We start from the raw sequence: 15000 nt of genomic DNA on the forward strand, positions 1-15000 counted from the left end.
CGATCTCTGCATCAAAAGTACCCAAACACTCACTTAAGGACCCAGGGATGGCAGGAAACGCCCACTGATGGAGCCAGTGGACAGTTTGCAGGGTGCAAATAAGGGCTGGCCTCAGATCACTCATGGCGTAGTGCCGGCCTGTCCATACCTGTCGAAACCTGCATGCGGTCAAATGTGTCCGATTGACATTGTGGAAATAAAAAGAAACCAGCACCATGTTTCTGCCCGGTCTCGAAGCGGGGACCTTTCGCGTGTTAGGCGAATGTGATAACCACTACACTACAGAAACAGCTCTGGTAGGCTGCGCTCTAGTGTGCTGGGACAGCTTTCAGTTGAAAGGCTTTGTGGCACTGATGTCTCATGGGGCCCGCTGGTACCTGCCAGGTGGCACACACCAACGTGAAAGTTTGGCGCAAGCCTGCGCCGGACCTACATGGCAGCACTCACAGCACCTCACACACAGGCTGCAGACACATACAAAAGACCAAGCTGGATGCAACAGTGGCGCGAGCCATGGCAGTCCCCACCCAGAAGGCATGTCCAAACCTTTATACATCAGCTCGCCGCCAGCGCATCATTACAAAGGAGGGGGAATTTCAAACACTGCCTCTTGGGCCATGGGCTTAAAAGCAGCCAACCATTGGCGACGGGCATCGAACCAGATACGGTCACGCACAAACTATTTTTGGGGGGGAATTGGGGACTCTGTGTTTTTTGTTTTCGGCGCTTCAAAAAAAAGGGCTCGTCCCGGGATTTGAACCCGGGACCTTCCGCACCCTAAGCGAGAATCATACCCCTAGTTCAACGAGCCACGGCATGCAGAGAACAGTGAGGGGGAGGGGGTGGTCTGCTTACCTCACTTGGCGCCATGCCCCAGTCGCTCCACGGCCTGACCCCTGCGTGTCACGTGGCCTGCCCCTGGCGCAAGCGCAGAGGACTGAGCTGCCTCTCAAGCAGAGAAACAAGAAGAAGAGCGGCAGCCTTCGCTGGCCAAAGGCCATCTGCTGCCGCTCGATCGGGCTCGATCAGGCGAGATATATGTGGCCGACCGGCCTAGAGCGCAAACCTGTGCTGCTCAGGGTGGGCAGCTTCCCAGCAGGAGGATGTGTCTTGAAAGCCGACAGAGGCAAGAAGGCGCACTCCCTCAGCCCGCTCCAACCTCTGGATTCCTGCGAATTTCAGAAGAGAACTCTGAGGCAGCATGGCTTCTGTCATCTCCCAACAGCCTCTCTGTTCTTGCTATGTAAATACCTTTACATCCCCCGAACTGAGCATGTCTGTTTTTTTATTTTTATTTTGCTGAGGTGTGGTGCCTTCAACGACCGACAGGTGGCAGGAGAGCACTTTCTCCAACTGTGAAGGGGACTTTTTTCACTTCCTGAGTAGACTGGGCTCAGTGACATATGCCACCAAGCCAGCCACTAGAAAATGCAGGTTTTGCAGCCGTGGGCCAGTGGGGGTTTAAGGGCAGGTGTGCCTCCGGCGTCTCTGGCAGACAGCTCCAGTTGCAAGGCAGCAGAAGAGAACAGGGAGGCTTGCCGGGCGCTGCATTCGGGGGCCCCCACGAGGTTTTCCGCAAGCTTTACACTCTGAAATGTGCTCAAAAAAATGAGCCCGGCTTGTCAGGAGTGGGATTTGAACCCACGCCTCCAATCGGAGACCAGAACACCCAGATGCAGGGAAGAGCTGCACTCGGCCACCCTGACAGCTATGGGCAGGATTGGGAAAGATTCTTCAGTACCCAATGTCGCCAGGTGCCAGCGCCGGTTTTCATGCCCCGATCTCTGCATCAAAAGTACCCAAACACTCACTTAAGGACCATGGGATGGCAGGAAACGCCCACTGATGGAGCCAGTGGACAGTTTGCAGGGTGCAAATAAGGGCTGGCCTCAGATCACTCATGGCGTAGTGCCGGCCTGTCCATACCTGTCGAAACCTGCATGCGGTCAAATGTGTCCGATTGACATTGTGGAAATAAAAAGAAACCAGCACCATGTTTCTGCCCGGTCTCGAAGCGGGGACCTTTCGCGTGTTAGGCGAATGTGATAACCACTACACTACAGAAACAGCTCTGGTAGGCTGCGCTCTAGTGTGCTGGGACAGCTTTCAGTTGAAAGGCTTTGTGGCACTGATGTCTCATGGGGCCCGCTGGTACCTGCCAGGTGGCACACACCAACGTGAAAGTTTGGCGCAAGCCTGCGCCGGACCTACATGGCAGCACTCACAGCACCTCACACACAGGCTGCAGACACATACAAAAGACCAAGCTGGATGCAACAGTGGCGCGAGCCATGGCAGTCCCCACCCAGAAGGCATGTCCAAACCTTTATACATCAGCTCGCCGCCAGCGCATCATTACAAAGGAGGGGGAATTTCCAACACTGCCTCTTGGGCCATGGGCTTAAAAGCAGCCAACCATTGGCGACGGGCATCGAACCAGATACGGTCACGCACAAACTATTTTTGGGGGGGAATTGGGGACTCTGTGTTTTTTGTTTTCGGCGCTCAAAAAAAAAGGGCTCGTCCGGGATTTGAACCCGGGACCTTCCGAACCCTAAGCGAGAATCATACCCCTAGACCAACGAGCCACGGCATGCAGAGAACAGTGAGGGGGAGGGGGTGGTCTGCTTACCTCACTTGGCGCCATGCCCCAGTCGCTCCACGGCCTGACCCCTGCGTGTCACGTGGCCTGCCCCTGGCGCAAGCGCAGAGGACTGAGCTGCCTCTCAAGCAGAGAAACAAGAAGAAGAGCGGCAGCCTTCGCTGGCCAAAGGCCATCTGCTGCCGCTCGATCGGGCTCGATCAGGCGAGATATATGTGGCCGACCGGCCTAGAGCGCAAACCTGTGCTGCTCAGGGTGGGCAGCTTCCCAGCAGGAGATGTGTCTTGAAAGCCGACAGAGGCAAGAAGGCGCACTCCCTCAGCCCGCTCCAACCTCTGGATTCCTGCGAATTTCAGAAGAGAACTCTGGGGCAGCATGGCTTCTGTCATCTCCCAACAGCCTCTCTGTTCTTGCTATGTAAATACCTTTACATCCCCCGAACTGAGCATGTCTGTTTTTTTATTTTTATTTTGCTGAGGTGTGGTGCCTTCAACGACCGACAGGTGGCAGGAGAGCACTTTCTCCAACTGTGAAGGGGACTTTTTTCACTTCCTGAGTAGACTGGGCTCAGTGACATATGCCACCAAGCCAGCCACTAGAAAATGCAGTTTTGCAGCCGTGGGCCAGTGGGGGTTTAAGGGCAGGTGTGCCTCCGGCGTCTCTGGCAGACAGCTCCAGTTGCAAGGCAGCAGAAGAGAACAGGGAGGCTTGCCGGGCGCTGCATTCGGGGGCCCCCACGAGGTTTTCCGCAAGCCTTACACTCTGAAATGTGCTCAAAAAAATGAGCCCGGCTTGTCAGGAGTGGGATTTGAACCCACGCCTCCAATCGGAGACCAGAACACCCAGATGCAGGGAAGAGCTGCACTCGGCCACCCTGACAGCTATGGGCAGGATTGGGAAAGATTCTTCAGTACCCAATGTCGCCAGGTGCCAGCGCCGGTTTTCATGCCCCGATCTCTGCATCAAAAGTACCCAAACACTCACTTAAGGACCCTGGGATGGCAGGAAACGCCCACTGATGGAGCCAGTGGACAGTTTGCAGGGTGCAAATAAGGGCTGGCCTCAGATCACTCATGGCGTAGTGCCGGCCTGTCCATACCTGTCGAAACCTGCATGCGGTCAAATGTGTCCGATTGACATTGTGGAAATAAAAAGAAACCAGCACCATGTTTCTGCCCGGTCTCGAAGCGGGGACCTTTCGCGTGTTAGGCGAATGTGATAACCACTACACTACAGAAACAGCTCTGGTAGGCTGCGCTCTAGTGTGCTGGGACAGCTTTCAATTGAAAGGCTTTGTGGCACTGATGTCTCATGGGGCCCGCTGGTACCTGCCAGGTGGCACACACCAACGTGAAAGTTTGGCGCAAGCCTGCGCCGGACCTACATGGCAGCACTCACAGCACCTCACACACAGGCTGCAGACACATACAAAAGACCAAGCTGGATGCAACAGTGGCGCGAGCCATGGCAGTCCCCACCCAGAAGGCATGTCCAAACCTTTATACATCAGCTCGCCGCCAGCGCATCATTACAAAGGAGGGGGAATTTCAAACACTGCCTCTTGGGCCATGGGCTTAAAAGCAGCCAACCATTGGCGACGGGCATCGAACCAGATACGGTCACGCACAAACTATTTTTGGGGGGGAATTGGGGACTCTGTGTTTTTTGTTTTCGGCGCTCCAAAAAAAAGGGCTCGTCCCGGGATTTGAACCCAGGACCTTCCGCACCCTAAGCGAGAATCATACCCCTAGACCAACGAGCCACGGCATGCAGAGAACAGTGAGGGGGAGGGGGTGGTCTGCTTACCTCACTTGGCGCCATGCCCCAGTCGCTCCACGGCCTGACCCCTGCGTGTCACGTGGCCTGCCCCTGGCGCAAGCGCAGAGGACTGAGCTGCCTCTCAAGCAGAGAAACAAGAAGAAGAGCGGCAGCCTTCGCTGGCCAAAGGCCATCTGCTGCCGCTCGATCGGGCTCGATCAGGCGAGATATATGTGGCCGACCGGCCTAGAGCGCAAACCTGTGCTGCTCAGGGTGGGCAGCTTCCCAGCAGGAGGATGTGTCTTGAAAGCCGACAGAGGCAAGAAGGCGCACTCCCTCAGCCCGCTCCAACCTCTGGATTCCTGCGAATTTCAGAAGAGAACTCTGAGGCAGCATGGCTTCTGTCATCTCCCAACAGCCTCTCTGTTCTTGCTATGTAAATACCTTTACATCCCCCGAACTGAGCATGTCTGTTTTTTTATTTTTATTTTGCTGAGGTGTGGTGCCTTCAACGACCGACAGGTGGCAGCAGAGCACTTTCTCCAACTGTGAAGGGGACTTTTTTCACTTCCTGAGTAGACTGGGCTCAGTGACATATGCCACCAAGCCAGCCACTAGAAAATGCAGGTTTTGCAGCCGTGGGCCAGTGGGGGTTTAAGGGCAGGTGTGCCTCTGGCGTCTCTGGCAGACAGCTCCAGTTGCAAGGCAGCAGAAGAGAACAGGGAGGCTTGCCGGGCGCTGCATTCGGGGGCCCCCACGAGGTTTTCCGCAAGCTTTACACTCTGAAATGTGCTCAAAAAAATGAGCCCGGCTTGTCAGGAGTGGGATTTGAACCCACGCCTCCAATCGGAGACCAGAACACCCAGATGCAGGGAAGAGCTGCACTCGGCCACCCTGACAGCTATGGGCAGGATTGGGAAAGATTCTTCAGTACCCAATGTCGCCAGGTGCCAGCGCCGGTTTTCATGCCCCGATCTCTGCATCAAAAGTACCCAAACACTCACTTAAGGACCATGGGATGGCAGGAAACGCCCACTGATGGAGCCAGTGGACAGTTTGCAGGGTGCAAATAAGGGCTGGCCTCAAATCACTCATGGCGTAGTGCCGGCCTGTCCATACCTGTCGAAACCTGCATGCGGTCAAATGTGTCCGATTGACATTGTGGAAATAAAAAGAAACCAGCACCATGTTTCTGCCCGGTCTCGAAGCGGGGACCTTTCGCGTGTTAGGCGAATGTGATAACCACTACACTACAGAAACAGCTCTGGTAGGCTGCGCTCTAGTGTGCTGGGACAGCTTTCAGTTGAAAGGCTTTGTGGCACTGATGTCTCATGGGGCCCGCTGGTACCTGCCAGGTGGCACACACCAACGTGAAAGTTTGGCGCAAGCCTGCGCCGGACCTACATGGCAGCACTCACAGCACCTCACACACAGGCTGCAGACACATACAAAAGACCAAGCTGGATGCAACAGTGGCGCGAGCCATGGCAGTCCCCACCCAGAAGGCATGTCCAAACCTTTATACATCAGCTCGCCGCCAGCGCATCATTACAAAGGAGGGGGAATTTCAAACACTGCCTCTTGGGCCATGGGCTTAAAAGCAGCCAACCATTGGCGACGGGCATCGAACCAGATACGGTCACGCACAAACTATTTTTGGGGGGGAATTGGGGACTCTGTGTTTTTTGTTTTCGGCGCTTCAAAAAAAAGGGCTCGTCCGGGATTTGAACCCGGGACCTTCCGCACCCTAAGCGAGAATCATACCCCTAGACCAACGAGCCACGGCATGCAGAGAACAGTGAGGGGGAGGGGGTGGTCTGCTTACCTCACTTGGCGCCATGCCCCAGTCGCTCCACGGCCTGACCCCTGCGTGTCACGTGGCCTGCCCCTGGCGCAAGCGCAGAGGACTGAGCTGCCTCTCAAGCAGAGAAACAAGAAGAAGAGCGGCAGCCTTCGCTGGCCAAAGGCCATCTGCTGCCGCTCGATCGGGCTCGATCAGGCGAGATATATGTGGCCGACCGGCCTAGAGCGCAAACCTGTGCTGCTCAGGGTGGGCAGCTTCCCAGCAGGAGGATGTGTCTTGAAAGCCGACAGAGGCAAGAAGGCGCACTCCCTCAGCCCGCTCCAACCTCTGGATTCCTGCGAATTTCAGAAGAGAACTCTGGGGCAGCATGGTTTCTGTCATCTCCCAACAGCCTCTCTGTTCTTGCTATGTAAATACCTTTACATCCCCCGAACTGAGCATGTCTGTTTTTTTATTTTTATTTTGCTGAGGTGTGGTGCCTTCAACGACCGACAGGTGGCAGGAGAGCACTTTCTCCAACTGTGAAGGGGACTTTTTTCACTTCCTGAGTAGACTGGGCTCAGTGACATATGCCACCAAGCCAGCCACTAGAAAATGCAGGTTTTGCAGCCGTGGGCCAGTGGGGGTTTAAGGGCAGGTGTGCCTCCGGCGTCTCTGGCAGACAGCTCCAGTTGCAAGGCAGCAGAAGAGAACAGGGAGGCTTGCCGGGCGCTGCATTCGGGGGCCCCCACGAGGTTTTCCGCAAGCCTTACACTCTGAAATGTGCTCAAAAAAATGAGCCCGGCTTGTCAGGAGTGGGATTTGAACCCACGCCTCCAATCGTAGACCAGAACACCCAGATGCAGGGAAGAGCTGCGCCTCTTGAGTCTGGTGCCTTAGACCACTCGGCCACCCTGACAGCTATGGGCAGGATTGGGAAAGATTCTTCAGTACCCAATGTCGCCAGGTGCCAGCGCCGGTTTTCATGCCCCGATCTCTGCATCAAAAGTACCCAAACACTCACTTAAGGACCCAGGCATGGCAGGAAACGCCCACTGATGGAGCCAGTGGACAGTTTGCAGGGTGCAAATAAGGGCTGGCCTCAGATCACTCATGGCGTAGTGCCGGCCTGTCCATACCTGTCGAAACCTGCATGCGGTCAAATGTGTCCGATTGACATTGTGGAAATAAAAAGAAACCAGCACCATGTTTCTGCCCGGTCTCGAAGCGGGGACCTTTCGCGTGTTAGGCGAATGTGATAACCACTACACTACAGAAACAGCTCTGGTAGGCTGCGCTCTAGTGTGCTGGGACAGCTTTCAGTTGAAAGGCTTTGTGTCACTGATGTCTCATGGGGCCCGCTGGTACCTGCCAGGTGGCACACACCAACGTGAAAGTTTGGCGCAAGCCTGCGCCGGACCTACATGGCAGCACTCACAGCACCTCACACACAGGCTGCAGACACATACAAAAGACCAAGCTGGATGCAACAGTGGCGCGAGCCATGGCAGTCCCCACCCAGAAGGCATGTCCAAACCTTTATACATCAGCTCGCCGCCAGCGCATCATTACAAAGGAGGGGGAATTTCAAACACTGCCTCTTGGGCCATGGGCTTAAAAGCAGCCAACCATTGGCGACGGGCATCGAACCAGATACGGTCACGCACAAACTATTTTTGGGGGGGAATTGGGGACTCTGTGTTTTTTGTTTTCGGCGCTCCAAAAAAAAGGGCTCGTCCGGGATTTGAACCCGGGACCTTCCGCACCCTAAGCGAGAATCATACCCCTAGACCAACGAGCCACGGCATGCAGAGAACAGTGAGGGGGAGGGGGTGGTCTGCTTACCTCACTTGGCGCCATGCCCCAGTCGCTCCACGGCCTGACCCCTGCGTGTCACGTGGCCTGCCCCTGGCGCAAGCGCAGAGGACTGAGCTGCCTCTCAAGCAGAGAAACAAGAAGAAGAGCGGCAGCCTTCACTGGCCAAAGGCCATCTGCTGCCGCTCGATCGGGCTCGATCAGGCGAGATATATGTGGCCGACCGGCCTAGAGCGCAAACCTGTGCTGCTCAGGGTGGGCAGCTTCCCAGCAGGAGGATGTGTCTTGAAAGCCGACAGAGGCAAGAAGGCGCACTCCCTCAGCCCGCTCCAACCTCTGGATTCCTGCGAATTTCAGAAGAGAACTCTGGGGCAGCATGGCTTCTGTCATCTCCCAACAGCCTCTCTGTTCTTGCTATGTAAATACCTTTACATCCCCCGAACTGAGCATGTCTGTTTTTTTATTTTTATTTTGCTGAGGTGTGGTGCCTTCAACGACCGACAGGTGGCAGGAGAGCACTTTCTCCAACTGTGAAGGGGACTTTTTTCACTTCCTGAGTAGACTGGGCTCAGTGACATATGCCACCAAGCCAGCCACTAGAAAATGCAGGTTTTGCAGCCGTGGGCCAGTGGGGGTTTAAGGGCAGGTGTGCCTCCGGCGTCTCTGGCAGACAGCTCCAGTTGCAAGGCAGCAGAAGAGAACAGGGAGGCTTGCCGGGCGCTGCATTCGGGGGCCCCCACGAGGTTTTCCGCAAGCCTTACACTCTGAAATGTGCTCAAAAAAATGAGCCCGGCTTGTCAGGAGTGGGATTTGAACCCACGCCTCCAATCGGAGACCAGAACACCCAGATGCAGGGAAGAGCTGCGCCTCTTGAGTCTGGCGCCTTAGACCACTCGGCCACCCTGACAGCTATGGGCAGGATTGGGAAAGATTCTTCAGTACCCAATGTCGCCAGGTGCCAGCGCCGGTTTTCATGCCCCGATCTCTGCATCAAAAGTACCCAAACACTCACTTAAGGACCCAGGGATGGCAGGAAACGCCCACTGATGGAGCCAGTGGACAGTTTGCAGGGTGCAAATAAGGGCTGGCCTCAGATCACTCATGGCGTAGTGCCGGCCTGTCCATACCTGTCGAAACCTGCATGCGGTCAAATGTGTCCGATTGACATTGTGGAAATAAAAAGAAACCAGCACCATGTTTCTGCCCGGTCTCGAAGCGGGGACCTTTCGCGTGTTAGGCGAATGTGATAACCAATACACTACAGAAACAGCTCTGGTAGGCTGCGCTCTAGTGTGCTGGGACAGCTTTCAGTTGAAAGGCTTTGTGGCACTGATGTCTCATGGGGCCCGCTGGTACCTGCCAGGTGGCACACACCAACGTGAAAGTTTGGCGCAAGCCTGCGCCGGACCTACATGGCAGCACTCACAGCACCTCACACACAGGCTGCAGACACATACAAAAGACCAAGCTGGATGCAACAGTGGCGCGAGCCATGGCAGTCCCCACCCAGAAGGCATGTCCAAACCTTTATACATCAGCTCGCCGCCAGCGCATCATTACAAAGGAGGGGGAATTTCAAACACTGCCTCTTGGGCCATGGGCTTAAAAGCAGCCAACCATTGGCGACGGGCATCGAACCAGATACGGTCACGCACAAACTATTTTTGGGGGGGAATTGGGGACTCTGTGTTTTTTGTTCTGGCGCTTCAAAAAAAAGGGCTCGTCCGGGATTTGAACCCGGGACCTTCCGCACCCTAAGCGAGAATCATACCCCTAGACCAACGAGCCACGGCATGCAGAGAACAGTGAGGGGGAGGGGGTGGTCTGCTTACCGCACTTGGCGCCATGCCCCAGTCGATCCACGGCCTGACCCCTGCGTGTCACGTGGCCTGCCCCTGGCGCAAGCGCAGAGGACTGAGCTGCCTCTCAAGCAGAGAAACAAGAAGAAGAGCGGCAGCCTTCGCTGGCCAAAGGCCATCTGCTGCCGCTCGATCGGGCTCGATCAGGCGAGATATATGTGGCCGACCGGCCTAGAGCGCAAACCTGTGCTGCTCAGGGTGGGCAGCTTCCCAGCAGAAGGATGTGTCTTGAAAGCCGACAGAGGCAAGAAGGCGCACTCCCTCAGCCCGCTCCAACCTCTGGATTCCTGCGAATTTCAGAAGAGAACTCTGGGGCAGCATGGTTTCTGTCATCTCCCAACAGCCTCTCTGTTCTTGCTATGTAAATACCTTTACATCCCCCGAACTGAGCATGTCTTTTTTTTTTATTTTTATTTTGCTGAGGTGTGGTGCCTTCAACGACCGACAGGTGGCAGGAGAGCACTTTCTCCAACTGTGAAGGGGACTTTTTTCACTTCCTGAGTAGACTGGGCTCAGTGACATATGCCACCAAGCCAGCCACTAGAAAATGCAGGTTTTGCAGCCGTGGGCCAGTGGGGGTTTAAGGGCAGGTGTGCCTCCGGCGTCTCTGGCAGACAGCTCCAGTTGCAAGGCAGCAGAAGAGAACAGGGAGGCTTGCTGGGCGCTGCATTCGGGGGCCCCCACGAGGTTTTCCGCAAGCCTTACACTCTGAAATGTGCTCAAAAAAATGAGCCCGGCTTGTCAGGAGTGGGATTTGAACCCACGCCTCCAATCGGAGACCAGAACACCCAGATGCAGGGAAGAGCTGCGCCTCTTGAGTCTGGCGCCTTAGACCACTCGGCCACCCTGACAGCTATGGGCAGGATTGGGAAAGATTCTTCAGTACCCAATGTCGCCAGGTGCCAGCGCCGGTTTTCATGCCCCGATCTCTGCATCAAAAGTACCCAAACACTCACTTAAGGACCCAGGGATGGCAGGAAACGCCCACTGATGGAGCCAGTGGACAGTTTGCAGGGTGCAAATAAGGGCTGGCCTCAGATCACTCATGGCGTAGTGCCGGCCTGTCCATACCTGTCGAAACCTGCATGCGGTCAAATGTGTCCGATTGACATTGTGGAAATAAAAAGAAACCAGCACCATGTTTCTGCCCGGTCTCGAAGCGGGGACCTTTCGCGTGTTAGGCGAATGTGATAACCACTACACTACAGAAACAGCTCTGGTAGGCTGCGCTCTAGTGTGCTGGGACAGCTTTCAGTTGAAAGGCTTTGTGGCACTGATGTCTCATGGGGCCCGCTGGTACCTGCCAGGTGGCACACACCAACGTGAAAGTTTGGCGCAAGCCTGCGCCGGACCTACATGGCAGCACTCACAGCACCTCACACACAGGCTGCAGACACATACAAAAGACCAAGCTGGATGCAACAGTGGCGCGAGCCATGGCAGTCCCCACCCAGAAGGCATGTCCAAACCTTTATACATCAGCTCGCCGCCAGCGCATCATTACAAAGGAGGGGGAATTTCAAACACTGCCTCTTGGGCCATGGGCTTAAAAGCAGCCAACCATTGGCGACGGGCATCGAACCAGATACGGTCACGCACAAACTATTTTTGGGGGGGAATTGGGGACTCTGTGTTTTTTGTTTTCGGCGCTTCAAAAAAAAGGGCTCGTCCGGGATTTGAACCCGGGACCTTCCGCACCCTAAGCGAGAATCATACCCCTAGACCAACGAGCCACGGCATGCAGAGAACAGTGAGGGGGAGGGGGTGGTCTGCTTACCTCACTTGGCGCCATGCCCCAGTCGCTCCACGGCCTGACCCCTGCGTGTCACGTGGCCTGCCCCTGGCGCAAGCGCAGAGGACTGAGCTGCCTCTCAAGCAGAGAAACAAGAAGAAGAGCGGCAGCCTTCGCTGGCCAAAGGCCATCTGCTGCCGCTCGATCGGGCTCGATCAGGCGAGATATATGTGGCCGACCGGCCTAGAGCGCAAACCTGTGCTGCTCAGGGTGGGCAGCTTCCCAGCAGGAGGATGTGTCTTGAAAGCCGACAGAGGCAAGAAGGCGCACTCCCTCAGCCCGCTCCAACCTCTGGATTCCTGCGAATTTCAGAAGAGAACTCTGGGGCAGCATGGCTTCTGTCATCTCCCAACAGCCTCTCTGTTCTTGCTATGTAAATACCTTTACATCCCCCGAACTGAGCATGTCTGTTTTTTTATTTTTATTTTGCTGAGGTGTGGTGCCTTCAACGACCGACAGGTGGCAGGAGAGCACTTTCTCCAACTGTGAAGGGGACTTTTTTCACTTCCTGAGTAGACTGGGCTCAGTGACATATGCCACCAAGCCAGCCACTAGAAAATGCAGGTTTTGCAGCCGTGGGCCAGTGGGGGTTTAAGGGCAGGTGTGCCTCCGGCGTCTCTGGCAGACAGCTCCAGTTGCAAGGCAGCAGAAGAGAACAGGGAGGCTTGCCGGGCGCTGCATTCGGGGGCCCCCACGAGGTTTTCCGCAAGCCTTACACTCTGAAATGTGCTCAAAAAAATGAGCCCGGCTTGTCAGGAGTGGGATTTGAACCCACGCCTCCAATCGGAGACCAGAACACCCAGATGCAGGGAAGAGCTGCGCCTCTTGAGTCTGGCGCCTTAGACCACTCGGCCACCCTGACAGCTATGGGCAGGATTGGGAAAGATTCTTCAGTACCCAATGTCGCCAGGTGCCAGCGCCGGTTTTCATGCCCCGATCTCTGCATCAAAAGTACCCAAACACTCACTTAAGGACCCAGGGATGGCAGGAAACGCCCACTGATGGAGCCAGTGGACAGTTTGCAGGGTGCAAATAAGGGCTGGCCTCAGATCACTCATGGCGTAGTGCCGGCCTGTCCATACCTGTCGAAACCTGCATGCGGTCAAATGTGTCCGATTGACATTGTGGAAATAAAAAGAAACCAGCACCATGTTTCTGCCCGGTCTCGAAGCGGGGACCTTTCGCGTGTTAGGCGAATGTGATAACCACTACACTACAGAAACAGCTCTGGTAGGCTGCGCTCTAGTGTGCTGGGACAGCTTTCAGTTGAAAGGCTTTGTGGCACTGATGTCTCATGGGGCCCGCTGGTACCTGCCAGGTGGCACACACCAACGTGAAAGTTTGGCGCAAGCCTGCGCCGGACCTACATGGCAGCACTCACAGCACCTCACACACAGGCTGCAGACACATACAAAAGACCAAGCTGGATGCAACAGTGGCGCGAGCCATGGCAGTCCCCACCCAGAAGGCATGTCCAAACCTTTATACATCAGCTCGCCGCCAGCGCATCATTACAAAGGAGGGGGAATTTCAAACACTGCCTCTTGGGCCATGGGCTTAAAAGCAGCCAACCATTGGCGACGGGCATCGAACCAGATACGGTCACGCACAAACTATTTTTGGGGGGGAATTGGGGACTCTGTGTTTTTTGTTCTGGCGCTTCAAAAAAAAGGGCTCGTCCCGGATTTGAACCCGGGACCTTCCGCACCCTAAGCGAGAATCATACCCCTAGACCAACGAGCCACGGCATGCAGAGAACAGTGAGGGGGAGGGGGTGGTCTGCTTACCGCACTTGGCGCCATGCCCCAGTCGATCCACGGCCTGACCCCTGCGTGTCACGTGGCCTGCCCCTGGCGCAAGCGCAGAGGACTGAGCTGCCTCTCAAGCAGAGAAACAAGAAGAAGAGCGGCAGCCTTCGCTGGCCAAAGGCCATCTGCTGCCGCTCGATCGGGCTCGATCAGGCGAGATATATGTGGCCGACCGGCCTAGAGCGCAAACCTGTGCTGCTCAGGGTGGGCAGCTTCCCAGCAGAAGGATGTGTCTTGAAAGCCGACAGAGGCAAGAAGGCGCACTCCCTCAGCCCGCTCCAACCTCTGGATTCCTGCGAATTTCAGAAGAGAACTCTGGGGCAGCATGGTTTCTGTCATCTCCCAACAGCCTCTCTGTTCTTGCTATGTAAATACCTTTACATCCCCCGAACTGAGCATGTCTTTTTTTTTTATTTTTATTTTGCTGAGGTGTGGTGCCTTCAACGACCGACAGGTGGCAGGAGAGCACTTTCTCCAACTGTGAAGGGGACTTTTTTCACTTCCTGAGTAGACTGGGCTCAGTGACATATGCCACCAAGCCAGCCACTAGAAAATGCAGGTTTTGCAGCCGTGGGCCAGTGGGGGTTTAAGGGCAGGTGTGCCTCCGGCGTCTCTGGCAGACAGCTCCAGTTGCAAGGCAGCAGAAGAGAACAGGGAGGCTTGCCGGGCGCTGCATTCGGGGGCCCCCACGAGGTTTTCCGCAAGCCTTACACTCTGAAATGTGCTCAAAAAAATGAGCACGGCTTGTCAGGAGTGGGATTTGAACCCACGCCTCCAATCGGAGACCAGAACACCCAGATGCAGGGAAGAGCTGCGCCTCTTGAGTCTGGCGCCTTAGACCACTCGGCCACCCTGACAGCTATGGGCAGGATTGGGAAAGATTCTTCAGTACCCAATGTCGCCAGGTGCCAGCGCCGGTTTTCATGCCCCGATCTCTGCATCAAAAGTACCCAAACACTCACTTAAGGACCCAGGGATGGCAGGAAACGCCCACTGATGGAGCCAGTGGACAGTTTGCAGGGTGCAAATAAGGGCTGGCCTCAGATCACTCATGGCGTAGTGCCGGCCTGTCCATACCTGTCGAAACCTGCATGCGGTCAAATGTGTCCGATTGACATTGTGGAAATAAAAAGAAACCAGCACCATGTTTCTGCCCGGTCTCGAAGCGGGGACCTTTCGCGTGTTAGGCGAATGTGATAACCACTACACTACAGAAACAGCTCTGGTAGGCTGCGCTCTAGTGTGCTGGGACAGCTTTCAGTTGAAAGGCTTTGTGGCACTGATGTCTCATGGGGCCCGCTGGTACCTGCCAGGTGGCACACACCAACGTGAAAGTTTGGCGCAAGCCTGCGCCGGACCTACATGGCAGCACTCACAGCACCTCACACACAGGCTGCAGACACATACAAAAGACCAAGCTGGATGCAACAGTGGCGCGAGCCATGGCAGTCCCCACCCAGAAGGCATGTCCAAACCTTTATACATCAGCTCGCCGCCAGCGCATCATTACAAAGGAGGGGGAATTTCAAACACTGCCTCTTGGGCCATGGGCTTAAAAGCAGCCAACCATTGGCGACGGGCAT

The 15000-nt window shown here is 55.5% G+C and overlaps 4 non-coding genes across 4 annotated transcripts; all 4 read right to left on the reverse strand.

The window, feature by feature from the left end:
- Nucleotides 1-8753: 8753 nt before the first annotated feature.
- TRNAL-CAA (transfer RNA leucine (anticodon CAA)) lies at nt 8754-8865 on the reverse strand. The gene is made up of 2 exons: nt 8828-8865; nt 8754-8799 (listed from the first exon to the last, which is right to left on the reverse strand). It is a non-coding gene; the product is annotated as a tRNA-Leu (tRNA).
- A 1691-nt stretch (nt 8866-10556) lies between these two features.
- TRNAL-CAA (transfer RNA leucine (anticodon CAA)) lies at nt 10557-10668 on the reverse strand. Its single transcript has 2 exons — nt 10631-10668; nt 10557-10602 (listed from the first exon to the last, which is right to left on the reverse strand). It is a non-coding gene; the product is annotated as a tRNA-Leu (tRNA).
- Nucleotides 10669-12359: 1691 nt separating this feature from the next.
- TRNAL-CAA (transfer RNA leucine (anticodon CAA)) lies at nt 12360-12471 on the reverse strand. The gene is made up of 2 exons: nt 12434-12471; nt 12360-12405 (listed from the first exon to the last, which is right to left on the reverse strand). It is a non-coding gene; the product is annotated as a tRNA-Leu (tRNA).
- Nucleotides 12472-14162: 1691 nt separating this feature from the next.
- Nucleotides 14163-14274, reverse strand: TRNAL-CAA (transfer RNA leucine (anticodon CAA)). The gene is made up of 2 exons: nt 14237-14274; nt 14163-14208 (listed from the first exon to the last, which is right to left on the reverse strand). It is a non-coding gene; the product is annotated as a tRNA-Leu (tRNA).
- Nucleotides 14275-15000: the final 726 nt, after the last annotated feature.

The sequence above is a fragment of the Ambystoma mexicanum genome, chromosome 2q (assembly GCF_040938575.1).
Source record: "Ambystoma mexicanum isolate Mex_15411 chromosome 2q, UKY_AmexF1_1, whole genome shotgun sequence".
NCBI lineage: Eukaryota > Metazoa > Chordata > Amphibia > Caudata > Ambystomatidae > Ambystoma > Ambystoma mexicanum.